The following is a 27,748-nucleotide window of genomic DNA, read 5'->3' as shown; positions in this document are numbered from 1 at the left end:
GGGAGGGGAAAGCAGGACTTGAGTAGTTCTGTAGGTATTATAAATCACACCTACAGACAAAGGTTTTCCTGTCCAGATCCTCTTTTGGCAGACTGAGAGGCGCCATTCCTTTAGTGTGGGGTTTCGAAAATGAGACCCCCAGGCAGGGAATGTGCGCATGTGTCAGCTACCTGGGGGCATGTCCCAAAATGCTTCCCACGTTAGCTGGCACAAGGTAATTGTATTGTTAACCAATACCTGACACCCAATGTTAAGGGATAGGGCTTAAATCCCATATAAACAAGTGTAAGCCTTATGCCCAGTGTCTTCGTTTGTATCCTATATCGTTGAATGAATTGCCAATCCAGATCCTGATTGCTTCATTGCCCAAAACCCTAAGTACGTGTAAATATCTTGTGTGTTATTTGTATATTCTGTGTGTTCACCTTCTTCAAGGAATAAACTATATTTATCATATCTTAGTCGCATTCGATTCAACCCAGTTATTTTGGTGTATATTATAACCCTGCACAAGCTCCCGTGACAGGATTATAATAAACTGGTGGCAATGGTGGGATTGAATTGAATCTGTATTACAGTTTTCTGCAGGACTCTGTAATACAGCAGGAACTCGGGAAAAGTGTGAGTTCCTGAGGCTAGTGATATTGGACACACGGTTATACATCATATAACAGGGGATATGACACCAACTCATCGTTCCCATACTTGCGAGAAGCATTGCCTCTGGAGCGCAAGTGCCGGGCATCCGTGTGACTGGACCCGGGCACCGAGGTCGGCGGAATGTATTAAGTACGGGCTGGAACCTGCAATCGGTAGAGCTGAAATGGAGGAGGCGATCAGGGTTCATGAAACCCAGCCGGCTGAGCGGGGCAGGCACGTTGCCGCCGCTTCAGCCGCTGTAACCATCAAACCGCTCCGGAGAGCAAGGAATAGATCCAGCTCCAGGACGGCAGAGACTTGTGGAGGGAGCGGGTGAATCCCGGAGCCACGGGAGAATTGCGGCCGGAGGGGCATTGGCCGTTGCGGCGACCAGTCAGTTTACCCCTGAAATGCTGGCCATGCTTACCCTGTGGAGCGATAGGGAACCCTGGAGGAGCGGACACAGTTCCTGGCTATGGCGATGAACAGACCCGCTTACCCTCTCCATGAGCACGGAGCTCGAGCGACTTCGCCCTGGATTCAGCAGCCTCTTGCGGGAGGTAGTCCACCGATGGCAGAGAAGTTACGGAACGAGCACGGAGCTCGAACAACTCCACATTGGACTCAGCAGCCTCTTGCGGGAGGTAGTCCACCGGCGCCGGAGGAGTTCCGGCAAGAGCGGCAGTGCTATCACTGCCAGAACGCGGGCCACATCAGAACCCAATGCCCGGACCGTGTGCGGTCAGACGAAGGAGCCCCTCAGGGCCAACGCTCACGATCTGCGAAGCAGGTAACCCGTTTAACAGAATCCTCCGATAGTTCCCACCCAGCCGGGGCGACAACCCTCAGCGGGATGTCTCCTGGAGAACCTAGCCGGGCTGCATCGGTAACAGTGGCGGAGAGCGGCGGCCATCCATCCGCACTCGGTGGAATACAGCGGAGCGGCGGCCAGAGCAGATCCATCACAGCCATCAGCAGCGGTGCCCGGCAAGCAGTCGGCTTGCTACATCCAGCTGCTGTTGTACCCCTGGCCCAACCTGATATGGTCCGGCCAGTGGAAGTGCTCCCAGGATGCGGGATGCAGGTGGTGGCGGCGGCGGAGGAGAAGCCGCAATTCCGGGAAGATGCCGGAGCCGATTTCGTTTGGGGGGAGGGTCGGGGTGTTTGGGAGGTGGATGTTTTACCTGGTTTGGAGGAGTCTACGCTCCTCAGCAATAACCGGAGCCCCACGATCTATGCCGGCGACCTTGTGCCGAAGCCGGGTGCTGTTGCGGCAGTCACCCGGAGCTCGTCCGTGGCGGCGGTGGCGGAAGAACCGCGATTCCGGCAAAGTGCCGAAGCTTTTTCAGAGTGGGGGGAGGGACAGGGTGTGCAGGAGTAGGGTGTTCCATTGGGTTTGGCGGGACCATAATTTCTCCACGAGGACCTGGGAACCATGTCCTGCACCAATTTCCCTGTGCCGAACCCGGGAGCTGTTGCGGCAGTTGCCTGGAGCTCACCAGCCAAGGTGATGCCAGCAGTGGTCACTCCTGTCCCCCTGCAATCGGGACCTACGAAGGCGGCGGTCTCTGCGGAGACCAGCGAGGTAAGCCAGACCCAGTCGCAGACTGACCCTGACTTATTGTGTCTTATTGTGTCCTATGACTGTATCCTATGCCTCTCCTATGCCTATTCCTATGCCTCTCCTTTGCCCCCTGGAGAGGGTAGTAGTCCGCATCCCGGCCCATGCATTTCCTATGACAGCGGAGCTGCCTTAGGATTCAGTGGGACCTCCGCTACCATTGGAGTCAATGGGCAACTCACACTTTTTTAACAGTTAACCCTACTCCATTCAGTTGAGGGGAGAGGGCTGGAAATTGCCATGCAGTCATGCCGGAGCAGTGACTACATGCTGGCCAAATCACAGACCTCTGGTCCATACGGAACCGGAATTATGGGTTTTCAGTTTACCTTGTTTTACACTTAGTGTTTGAAAGCCAAGCGGCTTTCTCCGTCATTGCGGTCAATGGTAGGACCCTCGTGGCCAGCGCAACCCTTTCTCGCCGCCATTAATTGTCGGACCCGGTTGGGGTAGAGTGAGGGTTTCCTAGGGTCTAGGGGCAAAAATAATTTTATTTCGAGATGCCCTAGAACAAATGTTTCCCACGCCAATTGGTCGTGAACTTGACCGAAGCCTAGTTCCCACGCCAATTGAGCGATCAAAGCTCTTTCAAAGACATTGTTTCCGCTTTTGCGGTTTTGCGGCCTGGCTGGCTGCCAGCTCATCTCCGGAGGTCGGCCTCAAGGAATACCCATTGAAATGCATTACTCCATTCACTTTCAATGGGGAAACGCTGCTCCTCCTCTCGGGCGCCACCTGCAGGTCTTCTGTGATATCGGGCCCAAATCGCCGGAATCTCCATAGGATTACATGGGGCTCCAATGATGACCTATGGAGATGCTGCAAAATGGAGACTGCAAAGGCGGGAAATGGGACAAAGGGCAATAAACATGTAAATGCAATTAACCCTTTCCCTCCCGACCTGTTCCCAGTGTATGTGGCTGGTGCATACCTGTAAAGGCACAAACACCAATAATTGTACCAACCTATACATCTAGCAAATAGAACACATTTAACCATGAGGCGTGGGAATAAAAACACATGAAATCCCTCTAAATGTGGGAAACATGATAACCACGGGACATACCTTTTGGTTGTGAGGCAGGGGAACATATGTATTATGGGTATGTTTCTGGTTAACCCCTCACCTCCCAGACGGTGGAAGGGGATGCTTAATGGGGGTGACCCATTTAATACTCCCCCGTCACAGTAATCCTGGAGCATGGATCTGGCGAAATGGTATCCATGAGCGTACTTCGTGTCTGTAACCTTTCCAATTAACTAAAAATTGGACTCCTCCTCTGGAGTATCTAGAATCCCTAATTGACTGAATCTCGAACTTTTCCTGTCCCTGTACCATGACCGGAGGTGGCCTAGGCGCGATGTCGGGGAATCGAGAGCTTTATAGAACAGGCTTTAACAAAGATACATGGAAGACTGATTGTATCTTCATTGATGGAGGCAGCTGAAGGAGATAAGACACAGGATTGACCTGTTCATGAATGCTGAAGGGACCCAGGAATCGTGGAGCCAGTTTCATCATAGGCGTCTTCAAGCTTATATTCCTTGAAGATAACTATACCTTGTCACCTGGCCTATATTTGGATGCCCTTTGGCGATGACGATCCACCTGTCCCTTCTGTCTGAGGACTGCCTCCTGAAGGTTTCTTTGAATTCTCCTCCATGAGTCATGAAGATAGTTTACCCTGGAGTCTGCTGCCGGGACTCCAGAGAGATTGGATGAGATAGGGAGACGGGCTGGGTGGAAGCCATCATTTTAGAAGAAGGGCGACTCTTGGGTGGACTTGTTCCTGAGGGAATTGTGAGCGAATTCAGCCCATGGTAGTAGATCCACCCAGTTATCTTGTGCATCGGATATGAAACACCTCAGGAATTGTTCAAGAGATTGGTTTGTTCTTTTTGTCTGACCGTTAGTTTGTGGGTGGTATCCAGAAGAGAACAGAAGCGAAATGTCCAGTCTTTGGGCGAAGGCATGCCAGAACTTAGAAATGAACTGTGGTCCGCGATCGGAAACAATAGAGACTGGAACTCTGTGAATACGGAAGATTTCCTTCACATAGACGTCTGCTAGGGTGGCAGAATTAGGCAGACCTTTAAGTGGTATAAAATGAGCTTGCTTAGAAAATCTATTTACAATGTCCAGCATGTTATTCATACCGCTAGAGAGTGGAAGTTCGACAAGGAAGTCCATAAAAATGTGTGTCCAAGGACATTCCGGAATAGGCAAAGGGCGAAGCAGACCAAATGGCTTGTTGCGAGCGGATATGTTTTGAGCACAGGCTGAACAGGAACTAACAAATTCTTTAATGTCCTTCAACATGTTTGGCCACCAACACGTGTGTCTGATTAGGTCCGAGGTTCTCTTGGTACCTGGGTGACCGGCAGATTTAGAGGAGTGAACCCACTCGAGGATATTTTGGTGGAATTGTGGAGCGGCATACATGCAACCCTCCGGCAGCTCCATACCCTCAGGAATGAGCATTTGAGACTCCAATATCTTATCCAATATGTCAAAGGAATTAGCCGAAAGGATATACTTAGAGGGAAAAATGCTCTCATGGATATCTTCAGATTTATCTTCGCTGACGAACTGACGGGACAAAGCATCGGCCTTCAGATTCTTGGTACCAGGAATGTATGAGATAATGTAATTTAACCTTGAGAAGAAAAGGACCCAATGGGCTTGACGAGAACCGAGACGGCGAGCACTCTCAATAATATAATATAATATATTTTTATGATCCGTAAGGATTGAGATAGGGTTTTCAGTACCCTCCAGGAGGTGTCCCCATTCTTGTAGAGCAAGTTTAATGGCCAAACGTTCTCTGTTCCCAGCAACCTAATTTTGTTCTGCAGACAAGAATTTCTTAGAGAAGAATACACAGGGGTGCAACTTATCCTGGGGAGATCGCCTTTGAGAGTGTATGGCTCCGGCTCCAATATCCGAGGCATCTACCTCCAAAGTGAAAGGGAGAGTAGGATCAGGATGACATAAAATTGGGGCGGAAACAAAAGCGTTTTTGAGAGAGCTGAAGGCTAGGCATGCTTCGGGGGTAGGCATGCTTCGGGGGGCCACGAAGAGGGATCCACTCCTTTCTTAGTCAGGGCAGTAATGGGAGCCACAGTGGCGGAGAAATTACGAATGAATTTATGATAATAATTGGCAAAATCAGGAAAGCGCTGAGTCGCCTTGAGAGAAGTGGGTTGGGGCCAATCTAGGACAGATTTAAGTTTATCAGGATCCATCGCGAACCCTGTATCAGAAATAATGTATGCTAGGAACGAAGTATAGGTCTGGTGGAACATATATTTTTCCATCTTGGCATAGACATGGTTCTCGCGCAGGTGACTAACTTAGTGTGCTGAATATGTTCTGGGAGGGACTTAGAATAGATGAGAATGTCATCAAGATATACAATGACGAACCTGTTAAGGACATCACAAAATATTTCATTCACGAACTCCTGGAAAACCGCAGGTGCATTACAAAGTCCAAAGGGCATAACTAAATACTCGTAATGGCTGTCGCGTATATTGAAGGCCGTCTTCCATTCGGCTCCTTGTCATATACTTATAAGATTATAAGCCACACGGAGGTCCAGCTTGAAGAAAATGGTAGCACCTTGTAAACGATCGAACAGTTCGGAAATAAGGGGCAAAGGGTAGCAATTCTTCAGAGTAATCTTGTTCAAACCTCTGTAATCAATACACGAGCGAAGTGACCCATCATTCTTCTTAATGAAAAAGAACCCTGCGCCGGCAGGGGAAGTGGAATTACTTATAAAGCCCTTCTTTAAATTCCCTTGAATATAATCAGACATGGCTTTAGTCTCCGGGAGTGATAAAGGACAAGACCTAGCTTTGGGAAGGATGGCACCGGGCAAAAGATCAATAGGGCAGTCAAAGGGATGATGAGGGGGCACAACCTTAGAGCGAACCTTATCAAACACGTCAAGAAACTCTGAATATATTACAGGAAGAGAAGGGTTAGCAGGTTTGGTGGTCTCTAGGCCGGCAACGACTTGTACGGGGAGGCCTAGAAGGACTCTTAACAAGCCTATACAGTGGAGTCCAGTTGCTATCAGTCCAGTATATCTGGGGATTGTGACGGTGGAGCCAAAGTAGACCCAGGATTACTTGCACCGCATGGGAGTAAATTACGTCCAAGGAAATTTTCTCTTCATGGCCATACTTCGTGGAGAGGGAAAGAAGAACTGTCTCCAAGTAATGAAGGCTGGCAGGAGAGGTTTTCCATCAGTGTCTTGAGACAGACAGGTACGAACTTCTGTATCATAGGGATGTTATGCTTGTTAGCGAAATCCTGGTCCGCAATGTTTCCCCCAGACCCGGAGTCGACAAAAGTGGACGCAGATTCACTGAAGTCAGGACCCTCGAGGAAGATTGGAAGCATAATCCTTTTCGGAAGTCTTCCCTTAGTAGGGGGAGAAGAAGAAATAGTACCCAATGAGATTCCCCCATACCTCATTGGGTGTTGGTGTTTCCCGGCTCCGTAGGACAGCAGCGCACCAGAAGTCCAGGTATACTGCAGTAGAAACACAAGCCCTTATTATTCTGACGTTGTTTCTCAGAATAGGAGAGTTAATGACTTCCTAACTGCATGGTTTCTGGGACCTCAAGAGCTGGGAGAATGGTGGGAGCAGGACTGCGGATAGAAGGCATAGGAGTGAGAGAGAGAACATGATGGCATTCAAGCCACCTTTCCTGAAGGCGTTGATGCACGCGAATATATACGGCGATCAGGTCCTCTAGTGCGGAGGGTCTCTCCTGAGCCGCTAACTCATTCTTCAAAGTCTACGAAAGTCCTTGCCAGAAGGCTGCAGATAAAGCCTCATCGTTCCAGCCCATCTCCGCAGCGATGGTCCGGAACTCCAGGGCATACTTAGTAACAGAGCTGTGGCCCTGGAAAATATGAAACAGAGAAGATGAAGCAGTAACTTTACGACCAGGGGTATCAAACTCCTGCTTGAATTCTTTCTTGAACTTAGCGAAAGCTTGTGTAAGTTTGTGTCTCAATTCCCAGATGGGAGAAGCCCAGGAGAATGCATCACCAGTCAAGAGTGCAATAATATAAGCCACTTTAGCTCTGTCAGAAGAGAAGAGAGAAGGAGTTTATTCAAATTTAATATCACATTGGTTTAAGAATCCACGACACCCATGTGGGTCACCAGCATAGCGATTGGGAGTGGGGAGACATTGCTCCAGAGGTACATTGGGCTCCGGCCTAGGGGAGGACAAGGTCGAAGGTCTGAGAATTCGAGACTGCGACTGATGGAGTGAATAGCGTCAAGTCTTTTGGCCAAGGAGCTGATTTGGTTGCTGCAGTACTGGAACTGCTCAGAAATGGAGAACAGGGCTGGGCCCACCTCAGGGGGGTCTATGTTTGTTGGGCTCAGCATACTGTAATGCTTTAACTGCCCACAAACAGGACAAGACCCCGGCACTGAGGTGGGAAGGTATAACACCACACACCTGCAGTAGCGGAGGCGTGCCTGGAAGGCGGATAGTTTAGCGTAGCCGGGTCTGGGTTGGAGAATGTAGGAGATGTGGTATACTTGCTGAGTTCTGAGATTGGAGAAGACAGGATAGTAGGGGTCCGTAAGCCGTGGTCTGCTATTAGAGAGAGCTGTGTAGTCCAAGTCCAAATGCCGTGTTCAAGGGTAGGAGAGATTGCCGTAGTCGAGGGTATGCCAAAGTCCAAAATCCAGAAGAGTCCACAAACAAGCCGAGTCGGTACACAAGAGGTTAACTGCAAAGGAGAGAGAGCATTGCACAAACGAAGTGAGCTTCATGAGGCTACATAGGCTTATGCCGAGCAAAGCATAGGAGGAAGCAGGAAGTATTTAAAGGTAGGACAGGCCAATGGGGACAGGGGGCGGAGGCGCAGCCCCAGCAGAGCTGGGATAGGCTGCAGGAAACAAGACAGGGAAGAGAGAGTTGCCACGCAGCTAGGAAGAGACACATGATGCATGCGGGAGACGGGACCAGGTTCCGTGCAACAGCTAGAAGAGCTGCGGGTGCGTACGCTCTGTAATGAGAGTGGGGGAGCGCGCATGGGCAGGAACAGTGGCCACGGCGGCAGCAGCACGTAAGGAGGGAACACACCGCAAAGGACTTGTTCCCCGATTCCTTACACAATGAGCCCAATTACTACATTTAAAAAAAATAGATTTTGTTTGATTGTGAATGCATACTGTAAACCATAAAATAGTGAATGTCCAGAAATATACGGTGTCTTGCACTTCTTAAAATTTATTGCTTCCTTTAGGTATATGACAAAAAGTATTAATAAAATAGCTCTTTAAGATCTTGAAGAATGACATAAATAGGATGATTATTCCAAACCTTTGTGATTCAGATGTTTACTTAAAAATTATTGGTAAGGGGGCATTCTAATGCTTCCAATGATGTATGCTAAAAAGTAATTTAAGATGAAACTTTAAAAATTGGTTGGGTGATACATTTGAATCTATTATAAAGAGTGTTTTCTATCCGAACCAATAATAGGGAACTTAAAAAAGGGGTATATTAAGATGATGTAATTAATGATTTATTGAATAGGATATGTATGTGTTAAAAGTATAAAATTAAAATGGATAGAGGAATTGATAAATGATTGTATAAAAATTGATAAAAGAAAAATGTGTATGTTAAAAAGGGTGTAGCTTAAACACACTAGTGTTAATAGGTGGGTCGTTTATTGGTAAAAGGAATTAATACTTTAGCCTAAAAAATAGTTAAAATATGAAAAAGACACGGAAACATTGCAAACATAAGAATCACATAAATTTCATGACTTAGTGGTACAATTAAAAATTAATTGCACCACTGTCGGTTAGAACATGATCAGATGTACCTGTATATCACTTGAATAAAACCCAATCGGAGCTTGTTGTTAAAGATAATCTATTTATTGACAGGCCAACTCTATTTATTTAATGAAACATTAGAATTAAACGAAGCGAATAATATGAGGATGGAAAGCGTTGAGGAAGATTTCTTAACCAATAAAAGGAAAAAAAATCCAAAGGTATTTTTTTGATTACAACACAGACAAACAGAGAAACTGGGCACCAAGAATGGATGGAAATGGAAAACAACAAAACAAATAGAGATTATAGAAATTTTAGAAACAAACAAACTTATAATCAAAAATAAAAGTGAAGAGTATTCAAACTACAGGATAATGATGGTCCACAGAAACATTGGGATTTCTTACATATTTGCTACAATAAGAAAAACAGAGTAGAATCACCAAAAGTTAATCCAACTCAGGAATTTTATTGGATTACAATTTACAGATGAAGAAAAAGAAAGAACGAAAGGAGTTTGGATTTTTTTGCCTGTGGCCTTTTGATATTTGGGATCATGGATAGGTTTGAGAGCATGCGATAACTACGGGAATCGGAGGGTGAAGACATCTAAAGGTAAGGAAAAATATTGAATGTATTTTTTTTTCATTTACAGGGTTTTTTTATTGTAATTTTTTGTGATTGCATTTTTTTTTACACATTCATTCAAAATGTATTTATGTATGGGCCTTTAGAGCTATACACTGGCGACACATTTAATTGCACTGCGGCCAGATCCGCAAGCCGGGAGATTTCCCGGCTTGCTAGTGGCCGCCCCTCGGCGTGCCGCGCGTCATAGACGCGCGGTCACGCGTCTTCGGGAGCGTGCGCCCCCTGCACGCACGTCCAGGGGCTCCCCGAGGGAGCCCTGGTGTCCCGCGATCGCGGGACAGCGGCAGGGGGTTCCGGGGGACCCGGCGGACCCGGCAGCGGTAGGGAGAGCGCCCCGATCGGAGGGCGCTCTTCCGCTGCTTCGGCGCGCGCCCGTCACACTCGGGCGCGCGCCAGGCTACTGCTGCGGCACAGAACGGGCAAATGCTCGAATAAACTGTGCCGCAGCAGTACATACATGCATTCAGTAAGAAGCAATGGTTGTTTTGGTAAATGCGTGCTTGTACTGTATGTATTTTAAATGTATATTGCGTCTTTGATTTTAAAATTATATGCTATTTATATTGCATATTGATGCAGTGTTCAGGCATGTTTGCTGGTGTTTTAAATTATTTATTTCTGTCTTTTGATTGGTGTTTGCTTTTTAATGTTGGATTTTTTTTTTTTTTTTTTTTTGAATGATGCAGTTTATCTAGATATTTATTTTATTTATTCATAGTTTTGTTTTGGCGTTTTAATTGTTTATTCTGGTCTTTATTTTGGAATTGATTAATTGATAGGTGGTAATTTTGTTTGATTTACTTCTTTATTTGTTTTTAGTTTGAGATTGTTTTGAATGCATTGATTCTTGTTTGTGATTGTTTTGTTTAGGTTGACCATTGACTGGCATAGTGTTAAATCATGCCCATATAATATGGGCATGATGTACCCACTGTGCCATTCAATTGTTTTATTGGCATTAGTAATGTGTTAATTTTGCAAAGCAATGTGTTTTTATTTTGGCCTTTTTTTTATTCCTTCGCCATTTCTTGCTATAGTGGTAAATCATGCCCATATTATATGATCATGATGTACCCACTGTACCAATGAATGGGTGAAGGGTGGGGGTAGTTGCCTGGGGAGGGTGGTTATACCTCCTGGGTGGGTAGTGGGAGACGGTGGGTTAACCCCTTAATTACTATGGTAGTAACTAACCGCTCAGGTGATTATGGGCTTAGGGGATATTATAGATTGTATTTTTTTATTGTACTGCATTGTTTGTGGCAAAGGAGCACATGGACGGTGATGAGGATGAGGACGGACTTCATCGTGGCAGCCTGGCAGGGGTGAGTGCAAGTTTTATTTATTTTATTTCTACAGCTTAATTTCTTTTAAAGGGCAAATTCAAAATTATACATATCTGGCTAATAGTAATTTTGCCCATTACTGTACTGTATGTGGTAGGGGGTAGGGGGTGTATTTATTTCCCGTTTTTTTTTTTTTTTTTTAAAGCACAGGATTGGTAATGCAAGCCAGAAGGGAACCCGGGACAGCAGCGGGAACCACTCAAGGACCCCCGCCAGCCTATAGTAACATTTCTACGCTTTAAAAAAATTAATAAATAAATGTATGAGTGGGGGGTAGGGTTTGTTGGGGGCACACAGTGTAGGTGCCTAGTACATATTGCAAGGTTTATTGGGGGCAAGTATCACCAATAAACATGCTATTGTGCCTTAACCCTTTAATTGCCTTAGCAGCTAGCCGCTAAGGTAATGAAGCTGCTTTAATTTATTTTATTATAATAGTGTGCGGGAGCAGGGGGTATCTTCAGCTGAACTGCTTTGATTTCTGGCTCAGGGACCCCCTGCTTCCCAAGTTACAGGCCCCGGTATGGGGCATTGGATGCAAGTGTCGCTGCCATTTTTAAAGTGTCCACGTCACATGACGCGGTACATTTAATAAATATAAGAGATACCGGCACCATGTATTTGGGCCTGTAACTTGGAAAGCAGGGGGTCCCCGAGGCTGAAATCAATGCGGTTCATCTCGGGAGACCCCCTGCTCCCGCTCACTATTAATAAAAAATACATTAATGAAGCTTCATTGCCATAGCGGATAGCCGCTACGGTAATTAATTATTTTTTATTGATATGTGTATTTTGATCATAGTGTCCATGAGCAGGGGGTCTCCTGAGCTGAATCGCATTTGTTTCAGCCTCAGGGATGCCATACATCATGATATACAGGCCCCATTATGGGGTGCCGGTATCCCCCTGCAGGATTTAAATCCCCTGGTCACGTGACGTGGGTGCTTTAAAAGCACAGGGGATACGGCATCCCATAATGTGTACTGTATCTCATGAAGTAGGGGTCCCTGATTCGTAAACCAATGCTGTTCAGCTCAGGAGACCCCTGCTCATGTACACTATGATCAAAATCAATATTCTTAATGCATGATCGCCTGTAAGAGCCGTGCATGGAGACGCAGGGTCTCCATGCAGCTCTTACCGGCTGCTTTTTTTTTTCAATCAGCTATCACGCTTTAGATTTTTAAGCATTATAGCAGGGGAAAAGAAAACAGCTCATGCGATCTGGCATGTTTTTGCCCGTAACTACTCAAATGTGCTTCTTTTCTTAGTGAATACCGTATCTGGCTTCAATTTTTATCATGGGATTACAAATTTCCAAATCGGGTGCAAAAGCTCACTGCTTTGTGAATTACCCTCTTGGTGTTTATACTGTATCTGTCATTGCAGAACAATTACAATTACTCACATTGCTGCACATGTAGCCGAAACATGAAATACAAACATGTAACTTGTTTTTTTTACATAGCTTAGCGTTTTAATGGGGGTAATAACAACTGCTACATCTGTATTTCTCTGTACTTTTCCATATTGTAAAATATTATTTTAAAATTTGTTTATTCATACTTTTTGTTCTAAGTTATTAGCTAGAATCTAGTCTATATTTATTGGAAATCTGTTAAAATATGGGGAGCGCAGAATCCATAACCGAAATTTTTTTTTAAAAAATGGCACAATATAACATATACTGTATGGGTGAATATTAAATAAAAGGGGAAGTTCTATGCACTCACATGTCCCAAATCAGAGCAGTGTTAAATCCAGTGCAGAAGTGCTATTTCTTATCACTGTTCAGGTATGAGAAAAACCCCTTTTTCAGCAAATTGATACGGAATAATCTCAAAAGAAGAGAGATGGGACACAGCAGTGCAGACAATCTAATTTTTATAGAGTAAAAAAAGACATATTAGAATCCAGATGTACATTTTTACCTTTTTTTTACCCATTTGGAATTTCTGAGTGCATAGGACTTCCCCTCTTCTTGAATATTCATTCATATAGGAATGTATTACGCTACAGTATATTCTGTCTTTATCTTTTTTTGGTTATTGAATCTGCGCTTACTGTACCATACTTTGAAGAGATTTTTCATTTGGAATAGAGCCTGGAACAGTTCTTCAGAATTTAGAGCTGCATTTTCTTCTTAATATTTTCCCTTATCACAATTAGTTATTTGTGTGGTCACAATTACACTTTGAGAGATGTTTTTTATATTTTTGTAATATTTTTAAATGCAATACAGTAATCAAATATTTAATATATTTTACATCAAATGTATTATTAAAATAGAACATTTTATATTGATTGAATTGTTGCATGGGCTTATTTGGAAACAACATTTTCACTTTTTTGTTTTGTTTATGGAAATCTGTGCCAAAGAAAATGGAAACAAGTTTAATCAATGTGAATGTGCATCAATTATTCCACAGAAAAAATACTCGAGGGAAATAAAATAGGCATATAGATTATTTTCTGAAAATTACTTGCACTCTATTGAATAAACTGCAAAGGCTAATGTTAATAAGATTAGAGGATTTATGATAACACATTTTCACCTATTCTTGGATGGCGAAAGGTGAAATTTGGCTGTCAATATCTTAGCCATGATATAGGTAACTAAGTAAAATAGCCGGTCATTCATGGATTACAATGACTTAACGACCACTGCATCCATTGAGTAATTCATTACAGTAGAGTTAATCCATGCCTTTCATGGTTATCAAAAAATAAATTCCTGGTATGTTTTATAGGAAACCGGTTCACATTAAATGGTTAAATGAAAAAGTAAAAAAACATAAAATGGACCACACAGAGTGGCACCTGCATTCCAAGTTGATATTTTCCTCCATACTGTAGCTGATTTTGTTCAACTACAGAAGGTCATTGTAGATTTTTTTGGGGGGGGAATGGAAAGATTTTCTTCAAAAACAAAAGCTCCTGAACACTAGACATGGGAAACGTGTCATAATTCAAGAAGCACATTCTTTGCTGTATTCTGTCATTTGAAGGTGGTTTGGAAAGTAAAAACCTTGGACAAATGCTTCTGAAACCGTTATCATTCCACATAAAATATGTTGACAAATTTTCATATTAAATTAGTTTGTCAATTTAAAAAAATGTGATTTGAGTGTGCAAGCACTAAATCCCCTTCCACTTTCTCACTGTTCTTGTTCACATTGGGTGATTGTAAAGGAAAGGATCAGGGTGTGTTGGGTTAGTGCTGGGTAGTGTGGATAGGAAAGTAGGTAGGGACTTAAGGGATGGTACAGGGAGGCACAGGAGGTGACAGACAAATAGTAAAATAGCAGTGTGGCGAGAGGGGTTAACCAGGCCAATAATAAAGGCATTATACCCAGCTGGTTAACCCTAAACCCTGCTGGAAGTGAAGGAGTTAAAATTTATTATCCCCAAAATTCCCTGTTTTCCCCTACACCACCGCTATTAACCGTAAATCGTGTTGGGACAGAAGGGGTTAACGGTATGTTCACCACACTGACATGTTTTCCCCTACACCACTGCTATTAACCCTAATCCCTGTTGGGACTGAACGGGTTAAAATGTTTTATCCCCCTAATATCATGTTTTCCCCTACACTATTATTTGTGTCCCTGTTTTGCAGCTCTAAAGCTAGCTGCAGGTAACTGGATGTACTGTATGTGAAATGTGCTAATTCTATTTGCAGCACTAGGAGTGAGCTAGCAATCTCATGTTTGAATCCCAGGTAGTTGAAGAAATACGACAAACCTACATATTTGTTTTATATTGTTCATACAGGTAGAAACCACATATAAAAAATAAAGTGTGCTTCAGTGCATGGCGTGTGCCTGTGAACCCCGATCAAAGCACATTCAATTAAGGGGCTAACTCGCGCTTGGAAAGAGATAGCACTCTAATTTTTGGAGTGCAGCTAAGTAAAAAGAACCATAAACATACATATAAGGTTTATAATTATGGCATAAGCAGAACGTGTATATATATATATATATATATATATATATATATATATATATATATATATGAAAACAACAACCGCGCGAGCCTGACAAGCGTTCCCCGAATTTAGGGACAAACTAACACGCAGTCATTATGTGCCTCAGATTAACCCTACTTTTCTGTCTCAACATCGCAAACTGGGCTTCTACAAATGTGGCATGTGTTCAGCATGTAGACACATGCACCAAACATCTACATTCATGAATTCCAATAAAACACACACATACAGGATACTCTCGTTTATAAACTGCAAAAGCAAGGGAGTAGTATATCATCTTGAATGTCCCTGTGGCCTTGCATATGTTGGCATGACCACAAGAGAATTCCGCTTTCGCGTGTTGGAACATACCCGCAACATCAAAAATGCGCAAAGAGATGTAGATTCATGCAAGAAGATCAGCTCAGTTGCGCGTCACTTCTTGCGCTGTCATGGGTCTGACTGTGCGGTCCTTTCAGCATTTGCCTTCGACAGGGTCTCTCTCGGTGCCCGGGGTGGCGACCTTGAAAAGGCTCTGTTAAGGAGGGAGTGCAGATGGATCGTGCAGTTAGGCACCATGATACCACGTGGTCTTAATGACTATCTTGGATTTGCCATGTTTTTATAACTATTGCCCCTCTGGTTTGATCTGTTTTTTAACACTTTGGCCTGTCTGTTCTCTAATGCGTGGTTTCCCACTTTATTCCTCCCATACATGCTCATACTGTGAACCAGCATCCCTGTCCTACACTGAAGATCGGTGATTGCTGTATGGAGATCATTTTTCCACATTAAGAAGAGTCGTGGATATTATTCATTCATATTGAAACCAAGACAAGAGGCATTGTGACGATTCCTTTTACATCTGGAGCACTTATGGGAATTGCTCCGTTACTACAACTATTGTTTGTTCATCCAGCCGAGGACAAGAACACTCCTTATGGATCTCAGTTACTGCAATAATTTTGCACACCGACTGTTCCACTTTCAGTGATGTTTCACCCAGGACCTTTTCAGCTCTACTATGTCTGTATTACACGGTTGAAAATGCTTTCGGATAATTATTGGCCTACATCCACTCTTAGAGCCATAGATTGTCTCATCCTGTGACACACACTAGGTCTATGCAACTGTGTCATCCTACAGTAGTTGTGGTGCAGCCTCATATAATAATGTGACGACAGCCGGAATAGATTTTAGCAACCAGGCACTGTCGTTATATATTGTATCTGTCGTAGGTTAACGTTCAGCATAGTGGATATGTATTTACTCTTATCTGCTTCTATGACTGAACTGCGCCTATCATGCTGAGCTAATCAAATATGTAGACCTTTGCACGTATATATTTTAAATTAGGTCACAAATGCACAGGCACATGCCTCAATTTACAAGTCCCCTGGCTCATTGTACTTTCTCCCATTCAGGAGTATGCAAGTACTATTGTTGACATTGTAGCCACAACAATTTTTTTGGGGTACCCTCATCCAAAGACATATGACATTTATTAAGCATGTACCTTTTCAGACTCAGCTACAAACTTATAAACAAACTGCTGTTTGTTGCACTTACAATCATCTTTATTTGTATTTCCAACTCAGGATAGCATGCTTCTTAATGTCTTTACCAGCAGCAGCTTCCTTTATTTATTGCCTGGGGCCTCTTAGAGTGCCTTTTCACTTGCATTTGGGGTATGATTGCCCGTTTTTCTATTTACATGGTTGTCATGACAACCGCATGTTTACACAACGTGATGACGTCATGCGCTTTTCCCTTAGACTCGGCAAGCAAGGACATTACAGCCAGTTTCTTGCGAGGGACATCTCTGCCTTTTTCTCCCTCACTTGCGGCTGTCAGAGGCTTCAGTGGGAGGGGATAATTTACCCATGCACTATGACGCTCGTGACGCGATGACATCACATGCGTCATCACCCCATTTATATAGGGGTTGACCCATGTGTGTACATGTGACCAGTACAGCCCAATGAGATAAGCAATCTTTGCAAAATAGACCCCATGACACTGCCATAGCTCCAAACACTCCCTTCTCTCACAGCTGCCTGCTATTCTTGTAATTTTGGCGTGATTTTTGCTGTAATGATTCTCACTATAAATGCTAGCCCATTTCTCCCCTCACCACTCCCAGAAGAAGACAGTTTCCCGTCGAAACGCGTTGGAGTGGGAGTCTTGCTGAGGGGGGCCCCTACCTTTTTCCATCTGACATGGAGTTTTGACCTACCTTTGTCTGTGACATCTACCTACTGAGCGGTGACATATTTTGCCTTTTGCTACCTCTATCACTTGTGTACCTATAACATGTAACCATTGCATCAAATTATATGGCATAATATTTTTATATGTGGTCACAAGATCTCAGTGTAGGTTGATTGTCACGCAGGTGTGCTTAGACAAACCTGTACCCTGTATATGTCTTGCTTTGGATCTTTATTTAGACCCTTACCTCCAGGTCCATAATGTCTAGGTAGTGTTGAGCCCCCCTCTCCTTTTATATTTCATCCCCTGTTTTAATCACCTTAATAAAAATAATTTTTGTTACACTTTCATTTATGTCCGTGTGCTATTTAACGGTTGCTTTCCCCTTGTTGTTTTCATATTCATTTAACCTTTAGCACCACTGTTTAGTCTTACCATACATGACTTATTAACAGGTGTTCTGGACACAATCTATTTATGTGTTGAGCGATATTTCTGTGTGTCACAATATATACTGCTTTTGCTTTCTTTGAATTGCAAACTTCCTATATCAGCTCCACTTTTTAAACAATTGTTGTTTTCTCCCTTTTTTGTTTGACACAACACATTGAGCTAGCATGAACTTTAGCGCTCAAGATGAGAATAGAATTGCTAGTGCTATAGCAGCATTCTCTGTTTTACGTCCGCAACCAACTGAGACTGAAACTATAAACCCTAATTCTGGGGTGCAAGAGACTGACGGTTTAAACACATTTAAACATCTTTCACAGAGAAGGTTACGCAGCTGGTGGAACCGCACAGCACTAGATAATTACCTCTCTAGGAAAATTATCCCCAGAGGGCTGAGAATTAAATTGTTCCCAGCATTTGAATTCTCAGATAGCATTCTCAAAGACCGCTGGGAAACATCTCTGACTGCTTGTTCTTTGGAACTTATTGCAATTCTTATAGAACATGACAAACAAACTCTAACGGAATTAACGGACAAAATTGAAACAGCTAAAAAAGATCATCTTAGTGGCGTAACATCATCACTAATTGATAAGGTGGAAACCGAATTAATCAAATATGAGGAAGGTCTTATTGATTATAAAAAAAGACAGGGACATAACTGACTTTGAGAAAAAACAGGTGTACAGGTGGAATAGAGGCAAGGGGTCTAAAAAGATAAGACAACAGGCCCGTGATGTCTCTCTGTCCTCTGATGCTTTTACAACTGATGTAGATTCATCTGATGTTGACGCACCTCGTGCCTCAACCTCCACCTCCCTTCCACCCAGTTCCACGCTTACTTCCTCTTTTTTAGACAGGGGCAAACGCCCGAAAAGAGGAAGAGGAAGACAAGGAGGGGAAGGAAGACAGCTAAGAGACAGAGAGACATTCGGTTACAAACCGCAATACCAGCAGCGACGGGCGTGGTAGGGGAGGAATTAAACATCATTAACCTCTCTGATACCATCCTTTCAGAAGCCCAAACTAGAGTCCTGAAAAAGGGCCTATCTTTTTCGCCAACTAGCCACATGGACAAATTTGAAGTCATCAAAGACTTAAATCTTTTCTGCCGCAAATTACTGCTTCACAAGCATTTTTTGAAACCCCGAGATACAGATCTGGACTCTTCTTTAACTGTGATGTGGGATACCGAAGAAATAGAGACATTAGACAGCATGGATGCATTCCTGGACGAACAGGATTTAATTACCACCTCTACTAAGGAAATCCTGTTACGGACAAAACCGACGTCAACATTCTGTCCACCGATCCAGAGTTGCTCAGTTGTCGAGGTCTTCGCCGCAGCAGTGACTGAGGAGATCCTGAAGCTACCGCCATCTTGTGAGACACAGAATTTGGGTAAGGATGAGTGGCTTTCCATCAGGGAATTACAGCAGATCCCCTCTGTAGTCATTAAACAATCTGATAAGGGGGGCAATGTAGTTATATGGCCCCAGAGTATGTATGAAAGGGAGGCATACAGACAATTACAAGATACAGAATGTTACTCTGAGTTAGCCTGTGATCCCACACTCAGATTTAAGACTGATCTAGAACGTATATTACATAACGCGCTAGATAATAAGACCATATCAAAATCTAACTATGATGGCTTACTACCCAAATTCCCTGTCATTCCTACATTTTACCTTTTACCCAAAGTCCACAAGAATGCCTCCCGCCCACCAGGACGACCTATAGTCTCTGGCATAGGGGGTTTGTGTGAACCTGCCTGCCGCTTCCTAGATTCATTTCTGTGCCTCGCAGTTGTTAATTTACCGTCTTATTTACGTGATACAATGGAGGTGCTGTCCAGGGTCGACTGCATCACGGTCGACGAGGACACTATCCTTGCGACCTGTGATGTAGAGTCCCTGTACACTTGCATCCCCCATCGGGAAGGTCTCCTGGCAACCAGATTCTATCTAACAGGATATGCAAGACATTCCGGGTGACCTTCTCGATTTCCTCATGGAACTTTTACAATTCATACTTACCCACAACTATTTTATTTTCAAAACTAAATTTTATTTACAAGTCAGAGGCACAGCAATGGGAGCGGCATGCGCACCCTCCTATGCCAACCTATTTTTGGGATGGTGGGAAAGGGAGGTAGTCTTCTCAGACCTCCATCGCCACCACAGTGACTTGGGCTTGTTGTGGTTGAGATACATTGATGGTATCCTGGTTGTCTGGCATGGCACCAGTGATGCATTTGCAGATTTCATCAATGCACTCAACCACAACAAGCTCAACATCAAGCTCACTCATTCAAGTAGTCCTACCTCTGTTGTATTTTTAGATGTTCTAATCAGTATCAATAGAACAGGAACAATTGAAACAAACATCCACCGCAAAACTACTGCGACCAATTCCATTCTCCATGCGTCCATCTTTCATCCCCATCACCAAGTCTCAGGGATTCCTCGCAGTGAATTCCTGAGACTTAAGAGGAATTGTTCCTCTGATGCTACATTTCAAGCCAGAGCTAAAGAATTTAAAACCAAATTTCTCAATCGTGGGTATTCCAAATCCCAGATTCAAAAAGGCTATAACAATTGCCGCAAAGTAACCCGTGAGAGCCTTTTGCAAGTTAAACCCAAATACAACGGCAGGAAACAAATTAGGTTCATTAGCACCTTCAACCGCCAATGGTCAGATCTTAGGGTATACTTCAGAAACATTGGGGGACCCTTATGATAGATTCTGAACTCAGGAACACACTTGGCGACCGCGCGAGCCTGACATGCAGGCGTTCCTTGAATTTAGGGGACAAACTAACACGCAGTCATTATGTGCCTCAGATTAACCCTACTTTTCTGTCTCAACATCGCAAACTGGGCTTCTACATGTGTTCAGCATGTAGACACATGCACCAAACATCTACATTCATGAATTCCAATAAAACACACACATACAAGATACTCTCGTTTATAAACTGCAAAAGCAAGGGAGTAGTATATCATCTTGAATGTCCCTGTGGCCTTGCATATGTTGGCATGACCACAAGAGAATTCCGCTTTCGCGTGTTGGAACATACCCGCAACATCAAAAATGCGCAAAGAGATGTAGATTCATGCAAGAAGATCAGCTCAGTTGCGCGTCACTTCTTGCGCTGTCATGGGTCTGACTGTGCGGTCCTTTCTGCATTTGCCTTCGACAGGGTCTCTCTCGGTGCCCGGGGTGGTGACCTTGAAAAGGCTCTGTTAAGGAGGGAGTGCAGATGGATCGTGCAGTTAGGCACCATGATACCACGTGGTCTTAATGACTATCTTGGATTTGCCATGTTTTTATAACTATTGCCCCTCTGGTTTGATCTGTTTTTTAACACTTTGGCCTGTCTGTTCTCTAATGCGTGGTTTCCCACTTTATTCCTCCCATACATGCTCATACTGTGAACCAGCATCCCTGTCCTACACTGAAGATCGGTGATTGCTGTATGGAGATCATTTTTCCACATTAAGAAGAGTCGTGGATATTATTCATTCATATTGAAACCAAGACAAGAGGCATTGTGACGATTCCTTTTACATCTGGAGCACTTATGGGAATTGCTCCGTTACTACAACTATTGTTTGTTCATCCAGCCGAGGACAAGAACACTCCTTATGGATCTTAGTTACTGCAATAATTTTGCACACCGACTGTTCCACTTTCAGTGATGTTTCACCCAGGACCTTTTCAGCTCTACTATGTCCGTATTACACGGTTTAAAATGCTTTCGGATAATTATTGGCCTGCATCCACTCTTAGAGCCATAGATTGTCTCATCCTGTGACACACACTAGGTCTATGCAACTGTGTCATCCTAGTTGTGGTGCAGCCTCATATAATAATGTGACGACAGCCGGAATAGATTTTAGCAACCAGGCACTGTCGTTATATATTGTATCTGTCGTAGGTTAACGTTCAGCATAGTGGATATGTATTTGCACTTACCTGCTTCTATGACTGAACTGCGCCTATCATGCTGAGCTAATCAAATATGTAGACCTTTGCACGTATATATTTTAAATTAGGTCACAATTGCACAGGCACATGCCTCAATTTACAAGTCCCCTGGCTCATTGTACTTTCTCCCATTCAGGAGTATGCAAGTACTATTGTTGACATTGTAGCCACAACACTTTTTTTGGGGTACCCTCATCCAAAGGCAGATGCACCACCTTGAGAAAGGTCCCACTGGGGGACCGAAACGTCGTTTTTTGTGTCTTCTATCAAATATAGAACATTTTTTATTTACTTACCTGCGTGCTGTCCCTTGATGTCGTGTTGCAACCGGTATCGTATGGTCTGTTATTGCTGCATATGGTGTGCCGGCTGTGCATTGGATTATATATATATATATATATATATATATATATATATATATATATATATATATATATATATATATATTATATATATATATATATATATATATATATATATATATATATATATATATATATATATATATATATATCTGTATTTGAGTTATGTTTTAAACTGTACAGGCAGGAAGCTTTTCCTGCTAGCCCAGCAAGGAATGTATTAACATGAAAATATATGTTAAGGGTACATGGGCTGAGGGCTTTTCATCTTTGGGCTTCAAGGGGCACCCTGCTAAGTTGGTGTCCCTGTGTCTATGAGAAATCCGAAGTAGAAAAGCCTCAGAGAGGCTAGGTGTTAAAGTGGCCAGGATATCCCTGAGTATCAGATCCTGGTACGAAGGATAGGCCATTCACACTTGGTAGCCAAACCCCAGACTTACTGTCGCCAGGTAAGATGTTGGATCCGGTATGCTAAGCAGCTTAGGTGTCAAGTTGACAGACGCTCTGTGCAAATCAAGAAGCCACTTTTGCCCATGCTATGAACTACTGGCAAGTCTGGGATAGTGGGAAAAAAATGTTCCTACGGAAGGGATTGGGTGTGTATGTTAGGTATAGGACCCTTAACCTATAAAGATGCCTGCAGCCCAGTCCCAGAGAGATTCACCTGATTTTACAATGATTTGATCAAGTTCCAGCATCTGCGGTTCCGGAGTGTGAGGGGTTAATAATATCATAAGCAAGGATCATCCCCCTCTTCTGGAATTCGTTAGAGTTAAGGGTTCCCGAACGAACCCTGTAAGGACTGAACAAACTTTTTCATGTTGGCTGAGATATAGGGCTGGCAAGATGCGTCCTAGCCATTAACTGCTACACAGATCCTTTTGCATACCCATTTGCTGCGTGCAGGGGTGCCCAGAGACTTTGTTTCATTCCAAGGACATTTGTTTTCATTTCCCCATCCCAGTAAGTGTTTTATTGAGTGTATTATGTGAAGATTTGTGTGTCTGTCTGAAAATAAATAAATTACAATTTATTTTACCCAACTTGTGTGCTCAGGGCAGAATCCCGGTATTAATTTGTGTATAAGTCTTGGTCTCCCGTGACAAGCAGGCAGAGAGATTTTATTTTTCTAATATTTTTTGTTACGGAGAGTTGTTGTATTGGTGGCAGGGGCTCTCATAGTTCCCTCCTGTGAGAATAAGGAGGTATTTTTCTTTAGGTTCAGTTAGCAGTGCAGGTACAACAGCATGAGCAACCATAGATATACCAGCTGCTTTTTCAGGAACGGACGTGCTGCTCCTACCTCTGTTAATCCTGTGTTAGGGGAACAGGTTTTTCCTGAGTTGAGTTTGGGGGAGGTAATAATTGCACCTCCTTTAACCTCTCTCTTTGGAAATACCTCAGTCGTACATAAAGCACGTAGGACTGAGAATTGGAGGGTGAATTTCTATCAGGACCACCTTTGTCAGCAGCTATTTCCTCCATCTTTGACCTCAGGTGATTGTCTGTGGGTCAGGGAGTGTATTAGTAGACTCAAGTTAATGTGGAAGAATGCATAACATGCCTCTCAAAAACATTACTGTGGTAGCCTCCAGGATGGCAATCGTGGTATTCCAGTCTTCTCACATTGCCTATAGTTATCACAGGGACTCCATTGTCCGCCCATAGAAACTACCTCCTAGGTGTGCGAATTCTTCACATTTTCCCTCCATGGTTTGGTGTATGCAGTGGTAAACGGTGTCATTTGTGGTGCAGCACTGCACAGTGGATGCCACCTGCTCTGCAGCACAATATGAAGAGCAATCACTGATGAATTAGAGAGCCACTGCCAGAAAACCTCTTGGTCCTAATGTTTCTCTAGCCTTTTCCAGGTCTACCACCACCTAATTGAGGCAGACACTCCTCTTCAATTGCACATCAGGCCGAGGCAGTCTCCACGCCCTCCTGTAAGAAGTGTCTCTGTTGCTTCTCAAACCATCTTCCGCCAGTGGAATATTCTCCTTCACCACCACCCCACAGAAAAAAATGGCCACGGAGTGAAAGTGAGACCTAGTAATCTTCAGAGTGGGACAGTATCCATTGCCACAAAAATTGAATCTATCCCATTATCTAACATTCTCTGATGGTGCATTGCATGTACTGTGGGCACGTTTTTGTAGGGGTGAGATTATTGATGAGACACCATCTCATTTGAGGCTGTACCACGCCTGGCAATTACTCTATATGGAGCAGTAATGGTAATTTCTAACAAGCAAATCCTCATTCCTCTGTATTTGCTTCTGCTGCTTTTTACATACAGTAGGCTGTTGAAACGCCAGGCCTATAGCATTTTCCTTCCCTCCAGTCTTGAGGGACTTTGGACAGGAGGCCAACCAACCTTGGAGACTCAGACTCCATTCATCGATTGCGACAGCAAGCAAGATTCCAACAACGGGCAGCACCTATACAGATCACTGAACTGGGACATAGGATGCCATCCAGGACCCCTTTCCCAGCAGCCCAACACCAGAGGAGTTGATGACATGACTTAAATAATATAATTTGCAACATGCGCAATGTCATAAGTAGGATTCCAATTTTTGTATTTGAGATGACCACCTACACAGCACTTGTTTTTATATTCATTATAGATGTGCATTGTTTTGAATAAATTGTACCTTTTTTCACTTATCTATTATAGTCTCCCAGAGCTTCTGAGACATTTCATTTTCCATTAATTACTCTATTGATATCCCCATTGTATCAGCAGTATTACACAATGTATCTTTTTTTTCTCTCCATACGCTCTGAACCAAATCTGATAACTCCTCATGTGAATTTAGACAACACTAGATGGCGCACTAATACTCTTAAAAGTGCAATACAAAATAATATAATAATAATATACAATGTGATAAAAAGGTGCAAAGTGAATATATAAAATAAATCACGTGATATAAGAAAGGTAAAATCACTCAAACACTTGGAAAGGACTGTTTCATGGTCCGAACGGAAATACACTGGCGACACACTTTATTCGAGCTCGGCTAGTCCCACGAATTCGGGTATACCCGGGTGTATTGAGGTTTGTGACTGTTTTCTGCCCGAGTGCATTGGGTTATTTTCCAGGCAGGGATTGAAGCATTTTATTCCCGCTGGCTGCAGTACTGCACAGTAGATATATATATATATATATATATACTGCATTACAATTCATGAATTTATGCCATCTGGTAGACACGCGAAGCATTGCAGCCTATTAAATCCTAATCATTATCATTTAACAGATCAGCCGCCCGTCAGCCAGGCATGAACCCAGGCTGGGAAGGCAAACGCAACAGGGCTTGTCAGAGGTGAGGAGCGGAGCATTCCAGGTATCTGCCAGGTACATACTGGGTATTTGCTCGAATAAAGTGTGTTGGTGCAGTAGGCATATAAGAACCAGATGATGAACATTAAAGAAAATAAAAACTACATAGTGCAATATTGTATGTCCAATACAAATATGCAAAAGGCTCCCAAGTGACAACTCACAATGTGGTAGACATACTGTCCCGACAAAGTTTATTGCAACATTTGCCCGTTTTGTGCCCGTTATGAACGGGGCTTTTTCCGGCTGGCGCCAAAACGGAGCCGCGAGCGAGCCGCATCTTCCCCTTCCCGCGCGTTTAATTAAACTGCTCCCCTCCCCTTCCCCTCCCCTTCCCCGAACCCCTGGCTGCTCCCCCTGGCTTGCGCAAAGCTTCGCGCAGCGTCCCCCTTACCCCTGCTGCCTCTGCAGCCTTCGGGGATGCCGGGGAACCCTGGGCCGTGTGACCGGCGCCAGAGTGACGCGCCGCACGCGCCAGGGAAATCCCCAAATGAGCCTCCGGCTTACCGTCGGCTCCCCCACACCGCGGCTACGGCCGTGTTAGAATAAACAGTGTCGCCACTATATATGGGCAGTATTGCAACTCAGATTGAAGATGGTCACAGGCTGAAGCAGGTAGGAGGCATCAAATCTCAAAAGAGAGAGACAAAAACCATAGTGTAGATGGTACAAGAAATGTATAACAAGAAAAATAAAAATGGAGGCTTACAACATCCAGAAGGAATAACAGCACGAAAGGTTTACTGGAGATGGTGACTGAGTAGCGACCTCAGATACACAGCACACCCACGCCGCCGCTGCAAACCTCCATTCTGTGTCCTCACCGGGTGCTGGCACGTCAATTCCGGTATTGCGTCTGGTTGGATGGTGACATCACGGAGTTCCCAGCAATCTCTCTCCCTCTCGATCATGGGTTGAGGGTCACACTCTATGCATTTTGCCGTTCTAAGTGACGGCTTTGTCAGGAGTGGCAGTGACCTGTTAGATGGGTCATTATATACCCCCTATGCTACCACTAGCCTCTCCTACAATAGGTTAATTAGTAAAGACATCCCTAACCAATGGGCAAAAAGACTTAGATTGCGCACCAGCATAAAAATGACATGTTAACTTTAAAATAACACATGATATAAAAACTTTATACATTCATATTCAACATATTAAAAATATAATAGAAATATAAATAAAATGATCCTCCTTTATAGACATAAGGAAAGAATCATATATGAAAATACATAAAATATTAAATAATCGATACATATAAATCACATAGCTCTTCACCAAAAACGTGAGAGCAAACTGCCATACCAATGACTATATATATATATATATATATATATATAGTCATTGGTATGGCAGTTTGCACTCACATTTTTGGTGAAGGCAGATGCTTGTCCCATAGCATAAGGATATGTACGTAGTAACCAGGGGGATCCTGATGACAAAAATAAGACAGCACACCGCAAATGTAGAAAAATATGTGTATTAAGAACACCCGGCAGCCAACGTTTCGGTCCTCGTAGAGGGACCTCCCTCAGGGCTTTTTTTGCCCAGTAATATTATTTCCCAATAACCTACACACATGAACATACCTTTAAGTTGCTTTCACCATGATATGATTAAATCATTTATTTAGTGGACCAGTGCTTTCACTCCAATGCTTAAATCATTTTAATTCATGTGTTTGCTATGCTTAATTTTCAATTTGCAATAATTCCCACAGTATATTAAATGTCAATCTTTGCAATTGTCGGGTGATTTATCTAGAGATGTAGAGCTAACCGACATCTGAATACCAATCAACACGTGTATGGATATGAAGCAAAGCATTCTATCCTGCAGGTTAAAAAAAAACAAGTATAGTTATTAAGAATTACAAGTCAAATTATGTATGTTTCAATTATGTCCTTTGGGGAGACGATCAATGTAAAATTAGTAATTAAACAGATGAAGCACTTACAGAACAATTAACAAATGAGAGAATCAATAAAGCATTTTGAGATTAGCTATAAGAAATGGTGGGAATCATATAGAAAATCATTACATGAAAACAATAAATGTGATTTCAATGTTTCTTTCATTTATCATGCCAGTTATATTTTCAATATCTTAAACTCATACAGAAACATTTTTTATGACCTAGTTTGGTGAAAACTATTTTGTTTCTTTGTTAATTAATTTTAAATTGGATGTTTTACTGTACAATTGAAACAAAATTGGCTGAATTCTAATTTAGGCCCACCGTGCTGATATTTTTTAAGAGAATATGAAATATTTATACATATTATGAACATTTATGATAATCCTACATCAACCATTAGGATTA

This window comes from Ascaphus truei, chromosome 3 (genome assembly GCF_040206685.1).
Source record: "Ascaphus truei isolate aAscTru1 chromosome 3, aAscTru1.hap1, whole genome shotgun sequence".
NCBI lineage: Eukaryota > Metazoa > Chordata > Amphibia > Anura > Ascaphidae > Ascaphus > Ascaphus truei.
The sequence above is the reverse complement of the archived record's forward strand: the minus strand, read 5'-3'. Positions refer to the sequence as shown.